This window comes from Danio rerio, chromosome 2 (assembly GCF_052040795.2).
Source record: "Danio rerio strain M-AB ecotype USA chromosome 2, GRCz13ab, whole genome shotgun sequence".
Classification (NCBI taxonomy): Eukaryota; Metazoa; Chordata; class Actinopteri; order Cypriniformes; family Danionidae; genus Danio; species Danio rerio.
Window position 1 is genome coordinate 27,435,797 of NC_141022.1, and position 13,751 is coordinate 27,449,547.

The window sequence follows — 13,751 nt, forward strand, 5'->3', positions numbered from 1 at the left end:
CCAATTAAGTTTATTCAATGGGTTATATTCACAGCTAGTGTTTTTCAGTCAATGTTGAACTTCCGCTGAAAGCTTTATGTGACTATTTTTAATTTTATAAGGTTCCTTTTACAGCATCGATGTAATGTAATTACAATACAATCAGTTAAATAGACTTAAGCATTCATTTAGTTGTTCAAGCGTAAAAAAATACAAAAGACTGTTTGAATGCAGCTGTCATTAGCAGCAATTTAGCACAGAAATTCCATTGAAAATACTGGGGTAAAATTAATTTCCATATTTTCAAGGCTTGGTGTGGTTTGATACCCATTTTATATCGTATCTCAGACAGGCAGTGAAGATCACTGTTTTTTAAAGAAACTTGGCGATTTTGTGTGGTATGACAATTAACCGGAAGCCCTGGGGCTGGCTGACTGAAATGAAATGAAATGAAATGAAAAGTCTGTGTGCATATACCCCATTCACCTATACCGGAGCACCCAGAGGAAACACACCAAAATGGAGAGAACATGCAAACTCCACACAGAAATACTAACTGACTCTTAGAAAAAGCACTTTAAACATTAAAAAAAAACAGTAAAGGCTACTCAGACAAAATAGAAAACTACATATTTTAATATTATATAAGTATATATTCATTATAAAGTACAACTCAATACTCAAAAATTAATTCTGCTGCTTGTTTTAACAGAATTCTTGAGATTTTTTTGGAGACAGCTTATTTGTTTGTGTTCAATCTACTTAAATTTGTTAAGTTAACTTAATTTGTATTAGAACAATGTGGAACCCTGCATTTTTTTTTTTTTTTACAGTGAGACGTACAGTTGAAACCAGTAGTGTACACACACCCTAAAAAAGGAACATAACCATTTTTTTTAAATGTCTGATGGTAAATCATACTAAACGTTTACTAATTTAGGTCTGTAAGGATTAACTAAATGATTTACATCTGCTAAATGTCAGAATAATTTTATTTTTAAAGAATTTTTTATTAATTTCAAGACAGTCAAAAGTTTACATACATTTCCTTGGTACTTTTTCTAGCTTTGATTTTAAACTGAATAACTTTAGTCAAATGTTTTGGGTATCCTTCCACAAGCTTCTCACAATAGTTTGAAGGAATTTTTCCCCATTCCTCCTGGCAGAATTTAGTAACTGAGTCAGATTTGTTGTCTTGCTTGCACAAGCTTTTTCAACTCTGCCCACAAATTTTCTATAAGATTGGGTTCAGGGCTTTGTGATGGCCACTCCAAAACATTCACTCTGTTGTCCTTAATAATCTCACTGTATGTAAACTTGACTTTTTAAAAAAAAGTATGCAGTATAATTAAAAGCATATTCCTGAGAATATACTTGGAAGAAGTGCATAAAAAATTAGACTTATTTATTTCTATTTCTAACCTTAAAAGAAGAATACAAACAGACCGTTTGAATACACTTTTCTGCAGCGTCATATAAACTACATACATAAACCTGAAAATAATAGTTTAGCCAGTCCAACACAGCACTAGTAAACCAGTGTTTAAATGACTCTGATCATGTGATTCACCTGCCTGTCAGCCCTTCTCTCATCTGACTCAGTTAATGTTTATCATTCATAAGCTTTGCTGCATTACTCATTGAAAGCTTTGCTGTAATGTGCACTTTTTACATAATATGTGAATAAAAGTGGAGATCTTTAAAATAATTACATACATGTATACCGAATAAAAGCGAACATGAAATAGCAGAGAATATCAATCAGAATCACTACACATAAACGCTGATAAAAGCAGTTCAATTTGTAAGACTAAATCATCAGAAGGTGAAATCTGAGCCTTAGTCTTAGCATGCATGTGTGCTATTGCTTAATAAAAACAAACTGACCATCTGTCACCTGTATTCTTCTTTATCTAGAGTTACCTTAAGCTGTGGGTCTTGTGCTCCTCATGTCCTTCTGTCCCGCTGTGCAGTGTGAAGCAAAGCATCTCTCACGGGACAGTCCTGTCACGCAGAGCAAAGTCCCTCATTTACAGCCTGACCTCAGGTGTCCGGAAAACTCAGATCAAGACAAGAGTTGAACATAAAAAGGGAAGTGGTGATCATTACAATTACAATAGTGATGATACTAGTGATACTGATGTGTTCTGCTCAGTAGTGCATTCAGGAAAAAGCAAATGGTTATTGTATAACAACTTTTCCCCTTCCAATTTATTCATATTGAAGTTTCTTAATTAACTTAGTCAAGATAAAACACTTGAGGAATGTTTGGCAAGCAATGTTGTTGTTATTATTATTACACTTACAGTTGAAGACAAAAAAAATTGCACTCTTGTGAATATTTATCTCCTGTGATCTTTAAAAGAGCAAGGACATTTGTCACAATATTTCTTTTGGAGAAAGTTTTATTTCTTTTAGTTTGGCTGTAGTAGTAATAATAATAATAATACTAATAATAATAATAATAATAATAATAATAATAATAATAATAATAATAATAATAATAATAATAATAATAATAATGGGGTGACGCGGTGACACAGTGGGTAGAAGGTTGTTGGGTCAAGCCTTGGTCAGTTTTCATTTCTGAGTGGAGTTTGAATGTTCTCCTTGTGTTGGCGTGGGTTTCCTCCGGGTGCTCCGGTTTCCCCCACAGTCCAAAGACATGCTGCTATAGGTGAATTGGGTAAGCTAAATTGTCCATAGTGAATGAGTGTGTATGGATGTTTTCCAGTGATGGCTTGCAGCTGCATGGAAGTGCATCCGCTGCGTAAAAACTAATTCTTGATAAGTTGGAGGTTCTTTCCGCTGTGGCGCAACCCCAGATTATTGAAGGAACTAAGCCGAAAAGAAAATGAATGAATAAATGAATGAATGAATTAATAAATAATAATAATAAATAAAAATGCTAAAAACACTATTGTCAATATTATTATCCCCTTAAGAAATTATGCTTTTTGTACAGCTACAGAACAAACCACTGTTGTTGATTGACTGCATAATTAGCCAACAGTATCTTACCTAAGTTAACTTAATTAATTTAGTTAAGCCTTTGAATACCATAGAATCTTGAAAAAATCATTAAGTCAGAGAAGAAAGCCTTTACTAGAAAAATGCTAAAATGCTTTAAATTGCTTTAAATTGTTTAAATCTTATTTGCTTTAAACATCACTTGGCAAATAATTCAAAAAGAACAATCACAATTACACAGGAGGAAAAATTATTTTATTTTTGACTGTTCATAGTATTTATTTACTATGAATGGATGGGTGAGTGAGTGAGTAAATGAATGAATGAATAAATGAATGTCCTACAAATTGAAGTCAGTTACTGATTACAAATGACATAATGAAATTGTAGTCAGTGAAATCTGGATTATTTTGGATTAACTTTAGATTACTTTTGAGGTGAATTTTCATGACATGATTTAAATTTAATTATTATAAAAATAAAATAAATTATTTCCTTTCTGGATCAACATCATAAAGTTACATCAGATAAACTGGGGTGAATGAACAAGCGGAGGGTTATGAGTTAAAATCTAATAATTACATTAAAATTACATAAAAATTACATAAAAACATTTAATAGAGTATATGCACACAGACTTTTATTCTCAGTCAGCCTGCCCCAGGGCTTCCGGTTAATTGACATCCAATACAAAATCCGCATTTGATTTCTTTAATAAACAGCGATCTTCACTTTCTGGCTGAGATATGATAAAAAGTGGGTATCAGACCAAGCAAGAAGCACTGCATTAAATTATATTTTTCCATGCCATGTCTTTAAAATATTAAAATAGAAATTTATTTTACCCCAGTATTTTCAACAATATTTCTGCATGAGCCTGCTGCTAATGACGGTGCCTGCGTTTGAACAGTCTTTAGTCTCTTTTTACACTTTAACAACCAGAAGGATGCTTAAGTCTATTTAACTGATTATATTTGAATTACATTACAACATCGATGCTGTAAAAGGAACCTTATGAATATAAAAATAGTCACATAAAGTTTTCATCGGAAGTTCATCATTGACTGAAAAAAAAATAGCTGTGCATATAACCCATTAGAATAAAAACACTTCCAAAGTATACTGGAGTTGTTCCAAACAAACAAACAAATAAATAATCTGTATATTTAATGGTATGAAGTGTTTCTGTCTTCTATTTCAGAGGTATGGATCACAAATTTATTTACCTGACCTTTGTATATTGTGAATATTAAAAGATCAACTGAATTTTTTTAGAAATGAAAATGTACACATAAACTTAGAATTATAAATTATTTACTGCCACTACAGTATATTTATCTGTAATCATGTAATCCATGAAAATTAGTCTGTTTATGATCATTTGAAAACAATATAGATATAAACATTTTAGGAATCTGATAATCATAGAGACATATAATCATTTAATCTAGATTCTGTGCAATCTAGCACTGTTTGTATATATACCCTAATGTGAGGTATAATAATCTTGAGACTCCTAAAATCCAAAAACAAAACATTACGGCACAATTCTCCTTAGTCTAATGCTTTATGAGATTTAGTGAAGATTAATGCATGGGGTTTAATGCTTTAACGGTGACAGATATAAAATTGTTGTCATCCAATAAAATAAATCTTTTACATTTTAGAGAACAAGGCACACTTATACAGTGTCGTTCATTTCTCCACTAGATGGCGATGTCATTACCAAAAGTTTATTACTGAATTAAAAATATATTGTGTAACAAGGAAATTGATATACTGTTTGTCTGCCTGCCTGCCTGCCTGCCTGTCTGTCTGTCTGTCTGTCTGTCTGTCTGTCTGCTTGCCTGCCTGTCTGTCTGTTTGTCTGTCTGTCTGTCCGTCTGTCTGTGTCTAAATAACATTGTCAGCCATGTAAATAATGAAATCAGACATTAATCACTGTCGAAGCATGAAAGAGTACCATTGAGCAAAATGTACTATATACTCTAAAAAACTATTAAAAATTGTGTTTTTATTCTTTAGAAATAGCAACATTCTCTGTGTGCACATTTATCTAGCCTATTTTGGCTCTTTCTATCCTCTTTCTATCAAATCTTTTATTTGTTTTATTTTCAAAAACTCATTTCTACAATTTCTGATCTACATTTAATCATTTACTTGTAGACTCTACAGTGGTCATTCAGCCATTTTTAGCCATCCTTTCTCTTCTGATGCTCACTGTTCCCATGCTGACGTCAAAGCCGCGTCAGCATGAGTGATTTTATGTGCTGCATTCATCATTGATGTGGGAGAAGATAATATGAAACAGCTAACGGCAATATGTGCTATATTTGGTGCTTTCAAGACTCTTGCAGTACAGTAAATTAATTATTAAAACTCGAATAAAGCACTTGAATAGGTATCTATCTATCTATCTATCTATCTATCTATCTATCTATCTATCTATCTATCTATCTATCTATCTATCTATCTATCTATCTATCTATCTATCTATCTATCTATCTATCTATCTATCTATCTATCTATCTATCTATCTATCTATCTATCTATCTATCTATCTATCTATCTATCTATCTATCTATCTATCTATCTATCTAGCTAGCTTGCTAGCTAGCTAGCTGTCTTGTCTTTTTATAGCTAGCTGTCTTGTCTTATTGTATTTATTATGGACTTTCAGTTTTAACATGCCCAATTCCCTATTAGTTGGTAAAGGCAAACTTACCTTAAAACACTATTTTTTGTGTCTTATCTGTTTACAGTGTCAGTGTACAAAGTGTCTACAAAGAACTCTGTGAACTGATCTGAAGTGAGAAGTGTGTACTGTACTTGCAAACCAGATTGTAGCACTACTGCAAACTTTTTATAGACAGCTATAGTTATACACAGAAGAAACCCAAAAGAATGTTTAGCACAATACATTCCTGAAGCAGAAAAATGTGTTTACAGTGCAGTGAAATTTACATTTCACTTATATACCAATGTGTTTTATTAGTTTTAATTAATTTATATTATTTTTGATTTTTCTATTTCAGTCTTCTATTAGTTTTAGAAGTTTTGGTACATTCCTTTGTCAAGTTTATTGAAATTAAAATTCTAATTAAATGAAATTGAGACATATTTAATCATTCATTCATTCATTCATTTTCTTTTCAGCTTAGTCCCTTTATTAATCAAGGGTCGACAAAGCAGAATAATCGCCAACTTATCTACCATATGTTTTACATAGCGGATGCCCTTCCAGCTGCAACCCAGTACTGGAAAACACCCATACACGCTTATTCACATACATACACTACGGCCAATTTAACTTACTGAATTAACTTACCCAATTCACCCCACATGACTGTGGGGGAAACCAGAGCACCCCGGTGGAAACTCAAGCTAACATAGAAAGAACATGCAAACTCCACACAGAAATGCCAACTGACCCAGCCGAGGCCTGAACCAGCAGTCTTGCTGTGAGGCGATCATGCTAACCACAGAGCCACCATGTCGCAGAAATTGGGCCATATTTAACTAAAATTAAAAATTTAATTTTTTTTTTATATTCACTTTATATATTTTATATATTTATTTTATGTTTTTTTTATTTTTATAGTTTTATAGTTATAGGATCACCCCAGTAAAGAGCAATTTTGGTATTACAGAGTAACTGTTTTTTATGCACCTGTTTTTTTTATTTTATTTTGGGCTTATTTGGTTTTTTATAAAGAAAACAACCAACCACAATCCAATGTCAGCTTGCTCTACATAATCTTTTCGTATCGTGTAGAGCTGCAGAGTGAATCGGACACACCTGGTGTGTCATTGCAACACACAGAAAAGTGCAAACAAAGAGTCCTGAAGAGCTCAGCTTGTCTATTCATATAGACAGACATGCACAAGTTAAATTGCTGCTGTTGAAATGTCCAAACACAAAGGCACTGCCATCAACTTTGCATCTTAGATTTGCATGCATTATCATGCATTAAAACCTGCATCTCGATCCCACCTGTATTTATCAGTCATTTGATTAGAGCTCTTTAACTCTCCATCCCCTCAAGTCATAAACAAATAATAGCTATGGAAATGTGCTACTCAGAAACACACGCTGAATTATTTGTTAACAAGTCCAAAACGGAGTTGGGACATGACTTTGCTGGACTGAATTCAGTGGAGGGTGAAAAATCAGGCCAGAGTGTTTTGTGCGGACAGCTTTGTTAAGTTTGTCGTATGTAGGCCACTTCTTGACAGAAACTGGGCCACAAGTGCTAGTGGCAGCAACCTGAGAACGAATATGGGGGAATTTAGGTTATTGAGATTACACAACAGCCCATTGGCTCAGTGAGAGATTCACTTGTGTGTTGAAAAAATACAACAACAAAAAAAGCAGCATCTGTTAACAATTTAAAAAAATGGGAGAAAAATAAGTTAGTGACAGATGGTTGTGAAAAGATTCCAATGATGATGATGACAAATTAAATTAATTATAGTTTTTTTAGAAGCAAGTGACTGAAGTAAGTCTACATCTCATAAAAAATATATTCTGGCTATAATAAAATTAAATGTTGGGTTCTGACGTCAAACTGAGGTTGGTTTTTGGCAACAACTTGAAGTTAGTTTCTGATGCCATTTTGACATCACTTCAATCTGATGTTGATTTATGATGTCACACAGACATTGCTTTCTGATGTCAGATCATGTGACCCTACCTTTTTGTGAACAAAGTCAGAGAAGTGTCCTTTAAATTCATTTACAGATCCTACTCAGTGAGTAGCTTTTTTAAAAGATTTAAAATGACACAATGTGCGCTTTCAGCAATTTACAAGATGAAACAACTGTACATTTTTTTTTTTTGGTACTGTTCCTACACCAGAATATTTTGGAGTAACTTTTGCAAATTTGTGATTGAGTTTGTATATTAAAAATTTTCTTTGTTTTAGAAAAATGTGTTATTTGGCTTTATAGATACAGACAATAGTTCAGAGAAAGCGTTCTACTTCATAAATCTTTTACTTTTACTTGCTAAATATCACATCCATAAGTGCAAATTCTCCAATAATAAATCACTTTTTAAAGGGGTGGTCCAGAATGTAATTTTAAGGCTTGGTTATGTTTATAAGATGCAAAGCAATGTGTGCTCATGTTTCACATGAAGGAAAATCACGATATTTTTTCATATATCTCACTTTGATTATACACAGCTACTCAGCTAACAGGAAAACGACTGATATATTTCCTAGTTCCTCTGAAAGGACCGCCCTTGCTATTCACGGAACGGCTCCATGAAAAAGCCGCGCTTTTCTCCTGTGTAAACCTCAATCAACCTCCTGCCTGCTCACTAAAATAAAATCTGACAAGTATGTGTAACGAGTGAAAATGGGGTGCGGCTCCTTTAAGAGTGTTTGCCATTGTGTGTGCGTCTATGTGAGTGAGTGAGTGAGTGAATGTGTGAACTTTTTGTAACAAGCACATGTGCACGGGAGTTTATTATTTTTTTCTCTGATGCTCGGATTAAGTTATTTCCTGTAATATATAGTGACAGAAGAATAAAGCACAAGTTGTGGGATGTGACCTGTGTGAGCCTTTATTTATTTTTCTGCTGCTACCACAAGTCAGGTGAGCTAAGCTGTTTTTTTTTTAACTCTATGCGATAAACGACAGCTTTCACATTTATCCGGAATATGCAGGTGTAATTAATATGAATTATCCACATATCTTTTACGACTTCATTATCTGAAATGGGAAACGCATGGAAATGCTGCCTGAAGACAATCAATGCAAAGTCGCGCACACACATAAGAGACATGAACGTGCTGGTGGAGTGTGTGTGTTTGTGTGTTTTTATAGCAGTTTGACTGATAAATATGAATTTGTAGCTAAATCGTTTGCCTGCAAAGCAGCATTTGCCATTGTTTACATCATTGCTACAGCATAACGTTAACGCTAGACACTGTGCATGTCATGATCAATTTTAACAAATAAAAACACCTAAAGCTATGTATTTGCTATCTATTTTATAATTCTCTGGAACATAATTAATATTGAACTGTAAGCACTTCTGTCTTTGTGTTGTGTCCTTTGGAAACCCAAATACAGAAACAGACGAAGCTCTGTGGAAACAGCACTGTTTGGACGCATTTTTAGCTCCATCTCTGCTATAACTTTACAGCGCCTCTGGCCACGGCACTTAGCTGCGCAGTTTGTATGCGCAGTAAACGAACCTTTGTGATTTCACATTGGGCGGAAGTATTTTTTGTAGTCCCCAAAATTTGTTCATTGTAGGCTTGGCTAAGCTAACTCTGTAAAAACCAAGGTCTCCCTTTGCATTGAACTTAGAAGTTTTTACATTCAAAGATGTTCTTTATGTTCACACAGCTACATTACACATCAACTAAAGTTTAAAATATGATATCGTAGTGGACCACCCCTTTAAGGTATTCTTAAAAAAATTGAAACAATACTTTGAAACACTTTACCGTTCAGGAAACACTAGGCTAGGAAAACATTATCTTGTCATGCCCTATTTAAAATTCCCCTGTAACAACAGTACTTCATTTTAAATCACTTACACTCTTAATATTGTATTTTATTTTAAGCTTTACTTTATGTTTATTTCTTGTTTAACTTATTGTATTTTTTAAACAGTTTTATCCCCCTGGCATTATCTATTTTCCTTCTATAGTTCATAATGTTTCATTATGCTGTAATAATTTACTGTTCAATAATAATAATAATAATAATAAAAAAAAGATGTCACCTGTTGTTGCTTTTTGATGTCCCCCTGACATTGGTTTGTGATTAGCTTCTGATGTCAGCATGATGTCATATTGTGACATCAACATGACATTGTTCTGGCTGCAGACTTGCTCATGCAAGCTGCATGCAATGCTTTTAATGAGTAAACCTAACCTAATCTCTATTAGTAAACTAATCTCTATTAGTGCATGTGTCTGTAATTGCAAGTCTGCTGCCATAATGTTAGTTTTTGAAGTCAGACAGATGTTGGTGGTGTCAGCCTCATTGTGGAGACTGATGTCAATTCTACTATTACTGTTTGATGCTCAGTAATACATGGTTTTTATAGTTTAATGTACAGTCAGCTGACCAATACTGCAAAATAAATTGCATATTAAAATGTACAATATTACATGGTTTAATTTTAGATTTTGGTTTGCAAGTTTATAGTTTGTAGTCATCTAACTATTATTGCAAAATAAATGGCATTTTATCGAGCATCAACTATACTATTGTATTTCTGTTGTATAATATACTGTCAATTGACAACAATTTAAAAAATACATAGTGCATTATAGAGCATATAATTAGTTGATGCTACACTGTAAAAAAAGTATTTGATCAGTCATGACAGTATGTTTTAGGACATTGTAACTTATTAATCTAAGTTAATCATGTTCTAACTTAATTTTATAAGTTACTCAAGCTGTTTTCAGTCAGTTTAACATAATATAAGTTCAATGGACTCATAAGGTTAATTTTAATTCAGCTTAAAAATTGAAGGCAACCAGATTTTTTTTTAACAGTGTATGATTGAAGTGAAATGCAATTATATGAATAAATGACTGTTTAACACGAAATCGACTGAACAGCCTAATTAAAGCATAGTTTTAATGAACAGTACCCCTGCCCTTTTGGTTGAATAAATAGCCATTATGGATCGTTATTCCATGGTTTGTTAAAATTCTTGATTCTGATTGGCTGGAAGGTGTGCAATAAAATCATTTCATTCACAGAAAGTTCCAGTCAGTTTTGATCATAGAAATAAATGTGCTTTCCTTAAACATTAGTTGTAACAGTAACTCTGTGACATTTGCCAGAGCCTTCATTCAGATGTGTAATCTTGGGGACAACAACATACACTTTACCAGGAGCCAATGTTGATGAACCAACTCATAAATATGCTAGAAATTATTTGCAAAAAGGTTGCTAATGATCAACTATGAGCTATTAGATATGTCGGTGTCATTTCCCTTTCTCACTTGTGCTTCCTATCTGTCTGCCTCAGACTGATTCAAGCAGGGACTAGGAGATTTACAGACGTGGACACATATGTTGGTGCCCTTCAATGTTGTATTAATGCTTCTGGTGAACCACAATTCAAATGCAATATCTGATTTTTTTTTTTTTACAGTAATTTTGATTAACTTAGTAATAATAATAATTTAATAATTTAAACTTAATAATTTAGACAACAATACCAACCTGGACTCTCTCACACAGATGCAGGTCACCATTACAAAATATACACATGATTTAAGCACCACATTCACTCATCTTCATGGTGGGATATTGTATTGTGCATTTCCGTTGTGGACTTTGCCAGTGTTTCTTCTTTTTGTTTCTTGGACTGTCTCTATGATTGTTTGCTGCCTGCCCTTGTGTTTGTCTAACTATTGGATTACCTCTTATGATACTGTTTTGCACTTGTTTTGACCCCTGCCCGCTGACCACTCTCTTTGAATAGAAGCTGCACTTGGAACTCCCCCTCTGTTGCCAAATCTCATCATAAGACTCCGCGTACTACAAATTTTAGTCTGTGCATTTAATTATTAAGTGAGATACACTGTGCAAAACCTGCCTTCATTCGTGGTCAATGTCTTCAAAGTGTTTTTTGCTAAATCTCAAAACACTTCACACAAAATATTGAACCCCTGAGCATATGGAGGTGTTTTATGTTTGAAAGCTCATTCCCCAGTGTATTGTTGACATGTTTTAACCTGCTTTTTAAGTGTCTATCTGTGCTTCTATTGTACGTCTGTCTCACCACAGGTGCTGAAGGATAGGTGAAATGTGGTTTCATTACCAAGCAGATGGGAAATCATTGAGGTGATACAGTCAGTGTTAAGTGTGTGTTTGTGTATGTATGTATGTATGTGTGTGTGAGGAGGAGAGTGGAAGAAAGGCACAGAGATGTTACCATCTGCCTCATGATGCCCGGCTGGTCTCCCGTGATGGATGTTTCTCAGTGTCATTGCCATGGAGAGGTTTCTGGTTTCCAGGCAGTGTTTCTTCAGTGATTGGCTTAGAGGCTAGAGCCGCAGTTATGTTTTCTCCTCTGCCTTTTGTCTGACCCCTGTCACTGCTTTTCTTTTCTTCACCAGCACAAGCTGGAAGAGGCTTAATTAGAAAGAAAATGAACGAGGTCCATTAAATGCACTTGGAGAAAGCATTAAGTAGAATGTAGAAAAGACACTATGTCACAAAAGATGTATCTGAATGACTGTAAGGTTTTCAAAAGTAAAGAAATGTGTGTTTTCACTAAAGCTGCTGTATGTTTTATATGAGGATTTAAAAAATAAATTCTAGGTTGAGGCAAGTTGTTATATATATATTTAAAACTGGTTAATAGATTTTATATGTTGACTGTTGTCTTGATTTGTGGCTTAAGTTGGATTTGTTTTTGTTTTGAAAAAAAAAAAGTTTACATTCTGTAAAAAAATCCATTTATTAGTATGTTTCAAATTGTGTTCAAAGTATTTTCAAGCATCTTAACAATAAAAGTGATACAGATTTTTTCCCCCCATACATTAGAATGTGCTGATTGATACGGTTGAAGTCAAAATTATTAGCCTTCCTTTGATTTTTTTTCTTTTTTAAATATTTCCCAAAAGATGCTTAACAGAGCAAGGAAATTTTGACAGAATGTCTGATAATATTTTTTCTTCTGGAGAAAGTCTTATTTGTTTTATTTAGGCTAAAATAAAAGCAGTTTCAAAAAATTTAAACACCCTTTTTCGTACAAAGTTATTAGCCCCTTTAAGCTATATTTTTTCCGATAGTCTACAGAACAAACCATCATTGTACAATAACTTGCCTAATTATTCTAACCTGCCTAGTTAACCTAATTAACCTAGTTAAGCCTTTAAATGTCACTTTAAGCTGTATAGAAGTGTCTTGAAAAATATCTAGTAAAATAATATTTACTGTCATCATGGCAAAGATAAATAAATCAGTTATTAGAAATGAGTTATGAAAACTATTGTGTTTAGAAAATTAAAAAAAGAAAAAAAGAATAAGAAAAAAATCTTCTCTGTTGAACAGAAATTGGGGGAAAAAAATTCAGAGGGGCTAATAATTCTAATTGATATATATATATATCTGAGTAAAACAAAAAGACTCTGATTTGTTTTAACTATATAATTTACAGAAGACACCCACCAAGATGTAATTTAGTGTACTAATAGTTAACAAATGTATAACAAATATCATTTTGTCAGGCAAATTTCAAGGACGATTCATTTGATGACATAATAAAACACTATATTTAGGGCCACAATATTATTAACATTAAGACCAGAATATTATTATTATTATTATTATTATTATTATTATTATTATTATTATTATTATTATTATTATTATTACTACTATTTATTAAGACCACAGTGCAGTAAAAAATACTAATTCAAATGTAATTTTAAATTGTCATGTTTAATCATAAATCTTTATAATGTGTTGTTCTTGAAAAGTGGCTGCAGTAAAACATGTGACGACAAATATTTTATGTCTGCATATGTCATTCATATGTGGAATGAACTGCTAGCATATCCAGCCAATGTTTTATGCAACGGATGCCCTTACAGCTGCAACCCATCACTGGGAAACACTCTCATTCACACTTATACACTATGGACAATTTAGCTTACTGAAATTCACCTATACTGCATGTCTTTGGACTGCGGGGGACACTGGAGCTCCTGGAGGAAACCCACGCGAACACGGGGAGGACATGCAAACTCCACACAGAAATGCCTACTGACTTAGCTGAAGCTCGAACCAGCGTACTTTTTGCTGTGAGG

The 13,751-nt window shown here is 33.4% G+C and overlaps 2 protein-coding genes across 3 annotated transcripts in view; one reads left to right on the forward strand and one right to left on the reverse strand.

Annotated features, from left to right (window-relative positions):
* xirp1 (xin actin binding repeat containing 1) overlaps positions 1-1,955 on the reverse strand; it is a 28,362-nt gene extending 26,407 nt beyond the window's left edge. For both annotated transcript variants that reach the window (NM_001442548.1, NM_001442546.1), the window contains 1 exon segment: positions 1,903-1,955. The gene's annotated coding sequence lies outside the window, so the exon portion shown is untranslated.
* csrnp1a (cysteine-serine-rich nuclear protein 1a) overlaps positions 1-13,751 on the forward strand; it is an 811,199-nt gene that overhangs the window by 782,235 nt on the left and 15,213 nt on the right. The window lies entirely within an intron of this gene.